This window comes from Citrus sinensis, chromosome 5 (genome assembly GCF_022201045.2).
Source record: "Citrus sinensis cultivar Valencia sweet orange chromosome 5, DVS_A1.0, whole genome shotgun sequence".
Taxonomy (NCBI): domain Eukaryota; kingdom Viridiplantae; phylum Streptophyta; class Magnoliopsida; order Sapindales; family Rutaceae; genus Citrus; species Citrus sinensis.
This window is the reverse complement of record NC_068560.1, coordinates 3,798,993-3,811,000: the sequence shown is the minus strand read 5'-3', so window position 1 is coordinate 3,811,000 and position 12,008 is coordinate 3,798,993.

The following is a 12,008-nucleotide window of genomic DNA, read 5'->3' as shown; positions in this document are numbered from 1 at the left end:
AAAGGCATTCTTGACATCCATTTGCCAAATTTTATAATCTAGCACTGTAGCATGAAGGGCAGAATCCTGATGGATTTAAGCATAGCAACTGGAGAAAAGGTTTCCTCATAATCGATTTCTCTTTCTGAGTATACCTTTTGGCTACTAATTTTGCTTTAGACGTTTCCATCCTTCCATCTACTCCCTTTTTTCTCTTGTAGATTCACTTGCACCTTATAGATTTTACCCTATTTGGTGCCTCTATAAGTTCCCAGACTTTATTGGAATACGTAGATTCCATTCTTCATTCATGACCTTTTTCCAAAATTTAACATCTCTGTTTATTAGAGCTTCGTTATAACTAGTGAGATCTTGTATATGTTCATCTGAGATCACCGTATAGATTTCTCCCAAAAGCATGTATCTCGCTGGTAACCTAGTTACCCTCCCATTACGACGAGGTTCTAAAAGTGATGGTTGTTCAGGGATAATCCTGTGTGGATCAACTGGTTATTGTTGTTCTTCCTGTTCTATAACAAGTGTTGAAAACTGAGCATCAACCTGATCTATTTTATTTCTCTAGTTTTACCTTACTCTTATGTTCTAAGTCATTTATATAGTCTTCCTCAAAGAAAGTAAAGAATATGTCTATAAATACATTCTTATCTTGAGGACTATAATTCAGACTTTCCTTTATTCCTTTAAGATACCTTAAGCGCAAGCTTCTAAACACGAATTCATCTTCTCTACCTCTGATTCTAGTACAAATACTAGTAAACTCTAAATACGAATGTGTCTCAAACCATGTTTGTGACTTTTTCATAATTTCTTGGAGTAGTAGACACATAGGTAAATGAAACTAAGTTTAATAAACTTTGCAGTTTTAAATCCTAGTATATGGAATCAAAGAGGTAAATGATAAACCACTTAGTGTATATCTTGTCTTATCTAAAAGAATATTGTTTCTCCATTTAATTACACTATTGTATCATAGTGTTCATTGTATGTGGGAGTTTATCCCATTTGACAACCAAATAGAGCTTGAATTCTCCATAAAGATATTCTTTGTTTTGATCATATCGAAGTTCTTTTATGTTCCTGTCTAATTGCTTCTGTCTTATCCACGTACTCTTTTGAATTTCAAAAGCAATGGAATCATGACGCATTTAGACAAACATAAATAAAAATGAATATTCACCAACAAGATTCATAGAATACTCATAACTTCTTATAACATGTAAATTGATTAGTCCGTATACATTTGTATGCGCTAAATCATCCAATACAATGTTATGCTTTTAGCTCAAAAAAAGCATCCTCGTCATATTACTTTTCTAAATAAGATTTATAGAGTTACAATGATCAATCTTAATAGGCCAACAAGTCTATCATTAATTATTTTCTTAAAATCTTATTATAGTTTATATGACTTAAGCATAAATATCAGAGGTGATTTTGGTTAGAAGAAACATTTCTTTTCTTAGATAAATGTATATACTCTTTATCATTATATCTTGCTTTAAATAGATCAATGGACTTATATGATATAAATTGTCTTTAGAAATAACGAAGATAAGTAATAAACAGAAACAGAGGATTCAAAAATAACAGTGTACTCCTGTTTATTAAAACAAGCCACCGAAATTAAATTCCTCTAATATTTTGAAAAATAAAGACAAATATCAAAACTAAAGTCTTGTAAAATTGATCTAGCCTTTCAATTGATATAAACTAGCATGTCCTCAACTTCTGTTTGAAGCTTTCTTCACTTAATCTCTTGGTTTCTTGAAAACCAAATAAATGAATTACAAATAAGATTAGTTATCTCAGAATTTACTATTGTATGAATCAATAGAAATCTGAACTAATTAGGAAGCTTAAAGATTTCCTATACCTGATTTTAATAATCTTAAGACAATATTTCTTCCAGTAACCCTTATGTCCACATTTGTAATACTTGCCTCTTGGCTTGCCACTTATTTTAGTTGACAGTTTGCCGATTCCAACTCTTTCTTGCTTATTTTTGTCTTTCGACTTAAGCCTTGAAGAGAATTCTTTTTCAGGAAGTTTTCTGCTATGATAAAATTCTTCTATAGCATGTAGTTCGTGCATTAATTCAATTAAGGTCATATCTTTATTGTTCAAGATATAGCTGACCTTAAACTCTTTGAATTTATCAGGCAAAGATTCAATCACCATGTTAATCTTTGTTTTATCATCGATCATGAATCTCTACTTCATTCAAATAGTCCATCATTTTGAGGACATGATCACGAACTCTTGTGCCCTCTTCCATCTTAGTATCCGTAATACATTTTAACGCTGCTTCTCTAGCAAAATGAGTATTCTACCCAAACATCTGATGAAGACTAGCCATTATTTCAGTGGCTGTTTCCATGCTCCGATGTTTCTTGTGCAGTTCCATAGAAATTGAAGCTAATATATAATGCTTAGCCATTTTATTATCTTCGCACCATTTCTCATAAGGCTCCCTTTGATTTCTATAATCATATAACGTTGGTTCTGGAGGGCATGGCTGGGTCAACACATATTTGCAGCCTTTAGTAGTGAGAATATTAAATAGATTGCGTTTCCAATCTAAATAATTTTCGCTAGTGAGTTCATTTTTAACAAGGATAATTAATAATGGGTTGATGGAAGACATTTTCTAAAAAAACAAAATAGGCATGCATAAATACTTTGAAACAATATTCACAATAAATAACAAAAATGCAAAAAATATAAATGCATTTTAATTTTTTGTAACGATAATCTAGTACCGCTTTGACAAGCTATCCGTTGGGGAAGTTATGTCTACACTTACTAGACCCAATTATCTATTGGATTATTTAACACTAAACCTAAACTTTATTGGGTTTCTTGTCAATGTCCATCTTCTATAAATTTATCTTTATTAATGGATTAGGGGAAATTGAACTTTTAAATTTATTATTGGTCTAATTTTAATTTTAAAAGAAAATAAATAAAATCTCTTTTTTAAATAAAACTTTTGGACCAAAATAAATTTAATATATTCAATTTTATCTATGCATTTTAATCCATTAATCTCAATTTCAATTGGGCCTAAAACTAAGATTCATTAAACCCAAAACTGTTTTTGAACTTAAATGCAAAAAATTGAAACTTGTCAGCCTAAATAGAAAAAAACATGGAACTATAGCGACCGTAATGATAAAAACCATTGAAACCCTAAATCCATCTTTTTCTCTCCCCAGCCGCCATCACCACAAAGGATAGCCACTCTTCACGCATCTCCGACGCCGATTTGACCATCACCGCCACGCCGGGAAGCCACCAAACGACGCCCTCCGCCAGCCACAAACGTCCGCAAGCTTCCAGCCCCCCGTACGCTTCCAGCCTCTGCGCGCAAGATTCCAGCCTCCGCGTGCTTGTTGCTGGCCTTGCACGCATGCTTGCAGCTGGCAGCGTTGCTTCCAGCTGCAGCATGTGCAGCGCGCGCTGCTAGCCAAACTGGCGGCGAGCACCGTTTGTTGCATGCTGTGTGTGCAGCGCGCGCTGTTACTGTAGCTAGTGCGCTGGTCGGTGCCGATGAAATTTGCTGCCTTCCTTCAATCCGTCGTTGTGTGATTATTTCCAGTGATTTACAAATTTCCTACGCCAATTTTGGCTTACAAAATTTCAAGATTGATTTCATATGAAATTCTTATATATTAATATGAGATGACTCTGATACTAATTATTGGGGAAAAATAATTTTTTTTAAATTTTTTATAAAAACTTTTAGGATCGTTCTCATACAATATATAAGAATTTGTAATCTAGAAATCATACCTTGAAAAATTTGGCTTTTTCTACTGAAGTGATTTAGTCTCCCAGATCACGATCCGTCACCACCACTCCTATTAGATTACGATCCGTCACCACCACTCTAGTTAGATCACGATCCACCACCAAATAATCTTCCAGGCTTTGACTCAAGTTTTATCTGCACTTGACGTGTGGGCGCTTTTATCACCACTAAAGCAACTAGCATGAGAAAATTTTTCTCTCAACAATAGAGAGAAAAATATTTTTCTCTCTATTGTATAAAGTGGCTGCTCTCTTTTTCTTTAGAGAAAATAAACCTTTTTATATCTCTCTTCAGTGGAAACTATAGGCTCCATTTTTAATGTTATTTAATTCAATTAAATAAAGTTTGATTTAAATTAAAAATAATAACCAAAAGTAACGTTACTTCTTTCTTGTCATAGGGGGCCCACCTTGTAAAATCACACAAGACCCCTTAGACACAAATACATTACATGGAGTCTCCCACTAAATAATATATTTAGGCTTTTAACCGAAATAGCTAGTTATCTTGCTCATTAATCCAGTAGGAATATTCTACAAGGTTTTCAATCTTATTGGTGGTATGAGAAGTGCAAGATTTAGGTAAAGAAAGAATATAAGTAAGAGTAATAGGATTGGAAGAAGATGAAGATGAAGTGGAAGCCATGAATAAGAAATTCTCTCTGCGCCTGAAGACTAAAGATTGATATAGAAAAAGACTTAAATTATACCATTTTGAGCAGAAAAACGGGTTTGAGAAAACGGATGATTTTCAAGGACGAGTATGGCTCTGATACCAGTTAGAGTATGTGGCGTTGTTCTACTAGAGTGACGAGATCCTTGGCAAGCCAAGATATTTAAATCTCCTTAGGGCCAGTAGCCCGCACACTTTGGTTTCCAACCGATATACTCAAATGGGGAATCAAAACTCTTAAAAACATCTTCTTTCTCGGGTTGTATAACCCAAAACAGACTTTCCTTTAGTCTAAAACAGGGTACTAAACCAGATAAGAAATTGTTTCAAAAGTTTTCTGATGCACAGGATCCTTACTGGAAGGCAAGTGCAGAGAATACTTCCTTAGGTTTCAAAATGAACAAATTTAATCTTTATTCCTTTTCTTTTCCCTAGGGCTTCATTTGCAGAGAGAGAAGAGAAGTTTAGAAATTCATGGTTTTAGAAAACACACGAGAGTTTATTTTCTTCAAACTTTCTATATCTTACAAGAGACGAGAGAACTCCTTTTATAGGAGAAATCTCAGGAAGATAGGACAGGATCCCTATCTTTTTCAAAAGGAAAAGCAAAAGATACATCATGATACAACTTTAATTATTACAAAGGGACAAAGTGCTTTAATAATTAAAGCAGGACTTTGACAAAAGCAAAAGCTTAAAGCAAAAGCAAACTTTAATAATTATACAAGACAAAAGCATAAAGTGAAATATAATTATGACAATAAGACAAACTACTTTATGGAGAGCGGAGGTTCATGTAGTTGTCTTCAGATGAGCTGTCAGTTTCATTGGGATCAGTGTCACGAGAGGTTGGTGGGAAAAAGGTTTTGGAGAGCTTTGGATACTTACAGTGGGGACCACGGCAAGGTGGGAAAAGATAATCTTTTCAGCATCCGGGTTTGGAGGGTGATGGCTGGGACTTATGATTGGGCATTTGAGTGGCCTTGTCAACTCTAGAGGGTTGAGAAGGTTGAGATGAGGATCCTGGTTCATACATGGTTGGTTGTGGGAACTGTTGGAGATGTTGGCTGAGGGGAAGGAATTCTTCCCATGGATCTTGGGAGTCTTGGTAAAGGAAGTTAGTGTAGTCTGGACGTTCTTCTTTAATGATGATGCCGGTGGACTTCGGTGTAGATATCATGAGGAGGTCATGTTGGGGACCTAAGGAGGTGTGGAAGATGTTTTTGTGGGGTGGAGTTTGGTGGTTTAATTGGCAAAGGTAGTCGTGCAGGGTGGATTGTAAATCATTTTCAATAACAGCTAGGTGAGGTGCAGTAAACCATTCATATACCTGGTCTTGGGTCGAAAAGAGATTTGTGTCTGGATGTTGGAAGTATGGCCTGTGAATAATAAAGACTGATGTCCACAATTGTGCTTCGGGAGCAGGTACTCGTTCAAGATTGTGGATCTCTGAGAGTTGTTGGAGCTTCTGTCTCCACCATGGTATTGGGGAGAACCATTCAAGTAATGTCCAGGTAAGAGAGGTGGCTTTGTCTGGATTAAGGAGATGGGCCAAAGTAGGAGTAATGGGCAGGACTAACTTGGTTGCATAAAGGACAGTTGGCACCAGATGTACCATAACACATCTTCAGTGGTTTCTTGGGATGGATCAAGGGTTAATCCTGTAAGGAACAGATTTTTGGGGTGGAAAGTGGAAAAGGGAAAGGATTCGGTGACAATGTATGCTTTCATGAAGAAGCGAAAGAGAGCTTTCTTTGCAAATTCTTGGATGGCAAAGATAGAAGAAAAGTTTTTGTTAAAAGGAAAAGTTTTCTTGGTGAGAACTTCTGGGGGTAGAGACGTAGCCATGGAGATGATCGGAAAGTGGTATGTGGTGGAAAACAGTGTGAAAGGTTTTTCTAGTTTTGAGAGTTTGGATAGCATATCAGGGATGAGGTTCTGGGATCCCTTTATATGCTTGACCGAAAAGTCATATTTAGAAAACCAATCTTTTAATCTGAGTAACATTTTTTCGGGAACAATTTTACCTTTGAAATGGAGAATATTGGGGAAGGCTGAACTGTCCATTCGGATGAGAAAATGGTGTCCAATCAGATGGTACTCAAACTTTTTGATGCCATTCTTTACCGCTAAGATTTCTTTGAACTCGCTATGGTAATGCTTCTGTGTGTCAGAAAATTGTTCGCTAGCGTAAGCAATAAAGTGGTCTTTGTCATTGAGTTCTTCGAGGAGGATGGCACCCCATGATTCATCACTTGCGTCTGTCTGCAATATGCGCTTTCCATCAGTAATCAGCTTTAATGGAGGCGGATTTTGCGCAATTTGCTTGAGCGTAGTGATAGCAGTTGTGTGGTCAGCATTCCACTATGGGGGCTTCTTTTTCAATAAAGCCGAAAGGTGATGAGTGAAGTGATCCACATGTGGGATGAAGTCTCTGATGTAATTGATGATGCCGAGAAACTGTTGAACTTGCTTTTTGGAAAATTGCTGATCTGGAAAGTGAAGCAATTCTTGGGCAATGTGTTTTCTTGGCTGATAATGGCCATCTTTTATGATCATACCAAGGAATTCAATATTATCTATAGCAATGGTGCTTTTCTTGGCCGATAACATGATTCCATGACTTTGGACAATATCATAGAATTGAGTTAACAGCTGGCGATGTTTATCATGTGATCCTGAAAAAAGCAAGATATCATCAATGTAAATCAATGAATGATGCAGAATAGGCTGAAAGATGTTGACCATAGATTTTTGGAAAATGGATGGGGCAGTTTTGAGGCCAAAGGGTAGGACTGTCCATTGGAAATGGGCATTTGGGATACAAAAGGCAGTTTTGTAACGCTCAGAGGGTTCAATGCCTAATTGCCAAAAACCTGATTTTAAATCAAATTTTGAAAAGATCTGGGCATTTTTTAGAAAAGTAAACATGCTTTGTCGGCGGGGTAAAGGAAACTTGTCATCTTGTAAAAACATGTTTAAGGGCTGGTAATCAATGACTAGGCGTTTCTTTCCTCTGACAATTTCAGAATGTTTTTCAACATAAAAGGCTTGGCAAACCCATGGAGAATTTGTGGGCTCAATTAGACCTTGGGCTAACAATTGGGCACATTCTTGTTGGGCTAGGAGTAAGTCAGCAGGACTCATTCTTGGGTGAGTAGCTTTGGTTGGGTTAATGTCTTCATTGAGTTTGAAAGGTAACTTAATGAAGAAAGACTTATTTTTCCACAATGGGTTTGGATGAGTGAACTCAGAATGGGACTCTGGGTAGAAATTCAAAAGTTTGGTTGAAATATCCTAATAGGACTGAGGGGTTTCAGACAGATTGTAAAGTTTCAGAATGTATGTGAATGGTTTGAACATGGACTTGACTCGAATTCCAGTGGGACTGATTTGGAGGTGTTTGATCTGGTGAAGGATGTCAAAACCTAACAATATATCCTTATTAGGAAGGGTTGAATTGATAACTTTGGTCCAAATAACACAATTTGGGAAAATTTGAATACCAATGGGTTTTTTGGTAATCAAAGAGGTGGTGAAGAGTTTGCCATTGACAACTTTGAAATGTTCTTCAGACTTGGTCCAATATTCGGATGGAAGAATATGGGGGTTCAACATGCTGCGTTGGGCGCCAGTGTCAATGAGACTAATGGCTGGGACGGGCCTTTGGAATTTTGAGGGCAAGATCTGGAGTTTGATGGAAGGTATAGGAACAGTGGTGTCAAGGGATAGTAACTGTTGGTGGAAAATGACTTGGGACTGATCACTGTCGGAGTCATCAGAGGAGTTCTGGAGTGCGTACACTGTTTCATCATTGGGTTCATTTTGTTCAGAAAAATAGAATTCCAGTTCATCCTTTTCTGGAGAATAATCTGTAGTGGCTTGAAGATGCTCAACTAACTGGATAGATTTTTCCCGTTTGTTGGGACAATCTTTTGCAAAATGACCTTTTCTCTTGCAGATAAAACATCTGCTTGATTTTCTCCGCTTAAAGTCTCTGGAAGAAGAGGACTTCTTGTAGAAGAATCTGTAAGGTTTTTTGGAGCTGCGAGGTCTGGATGAAAATTATAGATTTCTGAATTTCCTAAAATGCCTTTTCTTCTTAGAACTGCAATCACAATCTTTTTTCTTCTGACATTTGATCTGTAAATAAGGCTTTTTGCAAGCACTTCGGAATGGCTCTTTATCTTTCAACAGTTCTTTGAAAAACTGTTTCTGCTCGCAAAGTTTGTCACGACAAGTTTTGGCAAGATGGAAGATTTTGCCAAGAGAAATGTTGTCAAGGGAAAGATTGGATGCTGTGAGTTGTCTCTGGATGTCTGGTTGGAGTTCGTCTGGAAAGGAAGCCAGAAAGACATGCTTTAATGTTGGCTCATTGAATCCATTAAGCTTATAGAACAGCAGGGACATGCGTTTATAATGGAAGTCAAGATCCTTAGCATTGAGTGAATAACATTTCATGTTGAGATAGTCTCGGTGTGCAGCTTCAAAAACAGCAGAAGGGTCTCCAAGGAATTGGTCGTGGAGAACCGCAAGGGCACTTGAGACTGCTGGTAATTGAACAAACTGTAATTGTCTGTATTGGCCTAAAGAATCAAACCAATCTCGTAGAGCACCTGTAAAACGAGTGGCAAATTCCCTAAGGACTGATTCAGTTGTGGCTCCTGATCGTAGCATTTGGAGGTCAATCCAGGCAGACATTTCATTAAGGCGATCACGCCATCTAGAAGATGGGAGATCATCAAAGGTGAACCATGGACCATTGAAAGATTTTTGACTGGGTGGACTGGTTTGGGCTTGAACTGGAGGAGGTTGATTGGTTGTAGAAGATTCAGGCATCTCTTCTTCAACTTCTGAGGGAATATCAACATATGGTTCGATATGGGAGGTTTGGCCTTGAGGAGGCGGATCTGGTTGGGCCATCAAGATTCGAGTGATATCAGCATAGGACTTTTCAAAGTCACTGGTGGATACTGAAGATTCGGTGTCAGTTTCGGTATGGCCATCAGAAACAGCTAGATTTGAATCAGAAGTTTGGTCATCTGTAGTGGAGGAGTGATCTACTGTGTGGGCACTAAATTGGTGCATGGGTTCTTTATCTTTAGCGTGAGTAGAAGGTTGGGGTACAGGGGCCGATGGAGGAGCTGGCGGTGAGGCCGGTGGATAACCAGGAGATGGTTGGCTAGGGATGGACAGAGATGAAGGATGAAGTGTGACAGGTCGAGGTTATGGTCGAGGCTTTGTTTTTGGTTTAGGTGATGGTGGTAAGGGATGGTCTCGAAAAAGAGTATGAGTCATGCCAAATAATTTGGAAGGATCATACTGTTTGATAGGGGAAAGCATAGAGGCAAATGGATGATATGTTGGACCTATGGAAGGGATAAGAGGAGATGTGGTAAAAAGGGTAGGTCTCTGTTTCTCAGATTCAATTTGGACAAGCTCAGTTTTCAAGCGTCTAATTTTCCGTTCCTTTTGGTCAAATTCTGGGCCATAGTAGCGCTGGGCAAGCATAGCTCGTAGTTCAGAATCGAGTTGGGTAATTCTGGACTGGAGATTTTGGTGGATCTGTTGCATCTGTGCAGAAATAGAGTCAACTTTTGTCTCAAGTTGTTCAGTTCGCAAACTGATTTTGTCAACTTGGGAAGTGATATTCAACAAAGTATCATTCTGTGCTCTGGCATTTTGGGTTTGCCAGTTGAGGACTGATTCAAAAGGTTTGGGAGGTTCGAGGTGGCCGGATGAGGTAATTGGTGAAGGGACAAAGGGTTTGGACACAACATTTCGTTGGGCATCTGTATGAGTGTCTAAAGGAGGAAAAAATGAAGAGTAGTCTGAAGAGGCAGACGAGAACATCATACAAGCCAGGGGTGGTGATGGAAGTGGGATTGGTAATGGAGTTTCAGATGTGCAATGCTTTGCAATCCATTTGAGTTCTTTTTTGTAAAAGGGTAATGGAGCTGGTGGAGGTGGAGGGTCTTGTGGTGGTTTGGGGTCACAGTGGTAACATGAGACTGGAGGTTTTTTCTTTTTGGGTTTCTTTTTCCTTGTGGTTGCATAATCATCATCTTCCCAATCATCCCAGCAGGGACAATTTGGGTCACACATGCCTGAGCCAGGGGCATCCCATAGGAAATGGCCATTTTTCTTTGCTGGATAAACAGGGTAGCCTTCAGAATTGAACCCTGTAATGGGTAGATCTTCTTGGGCTGTGTGGACAGCGGTAACCATTGAAGAATAAGTAAAGGAGAGCCGAGGAGGCTCGTGCGGAGCACTCGGAGGTGGTTTAAAAGTCATTCTGACTGCTCCATCTTGTCGTCTTTCAAACATAATTTCAGATGTCTGAATTGGAGCTGTATTGTTATGGAACTGCTCATAGTTGGAGATCCATTCAAGAGGCATAAGTTTGATGAGCCCATGACGGGGAATTTGTCTTGGAATCTGGATGATGGTAGGAATTTGGTCAGATTCTGCTAACACCATGAGGGTGTCAGAGTGGTGTTCTGGAGTGGGTAGATCTAAGGCATGATTTTGAAGCCTATAGACCAGTTGATGGTGTAAGGTGGCTATTTTGGCAGAAGAGATTTGTTCAGCACCTTGAATCTGAACTTGGACTTTTAAGGTTGTAGGCAAGTTGGGATCTTGAAGAGAAAGGTTAAAATTTGGATAAAAGGTAAGTAAAACACTTCCTGCATGGAGAGTGGTGAGGACAGTGCCTATAACAGCATCTTGGTACTGTTTAAACCGGGTATCAAGCATAGCAAGACGAGCTGTAACTGGTAATCCTTTTCGGCCATGAAGGGTAAGGATTAATCTGATGCCGCCAAGGTGAAGATGAGTATAACCTTCGCGTTTCCAATTGGAAAGCAGCTCGAAGGGAATCTCCAGAGTAACATATTGCTCAGCAGAGGTGGCTTGAAGAGCACATTGATCCAGGCGGGAAGACTGGATATATTCTTTAGGTTGAGGCTGTTTGGTTGAGATGAGGGTGCGGATACTGCGAGTAAAAGAACGGGGACGTTTGTATAGTTGGTAAGGGCTGAGGAGAGGGTAGGAGGACTCATTGATTTGGGCAGATTCAGGGATGTAGGAATATTCTACAAGGTTTTCAATCTTATTGGTGGTATGAGATATGCAAGATTTAGGTAAAGAAAGAATATAAGTAAGAGTAATAGGATTGGAAGAAGATGAAGATGAAGTGGAAGCCATGAATAAGAAATTCTCTCTGCGCCTGAAGACTAAAGATTGATATAGAAAAAGACTTAAATTATACCATTTTGAGCAGAAAAACGGGTTTGAGAAAACGGATGATTTTCAAGGACGAGTATGGCTCTGATACCAGTTAGAGTACGTGGCGTTGTTCTACCAGAGTGACGAGATCCTTGGCAAGCCAAGATATTTAAATCTCCTTAGGGCCAGTAGCCCGCACACTTTGGTTTCCAGCCGATATACTCAAATGGGGAATCAAAACTCTTAAAAACATCTTCTTTCTCGGGTTGTATAACCCAAAACAGACTTTCCTTTAGTC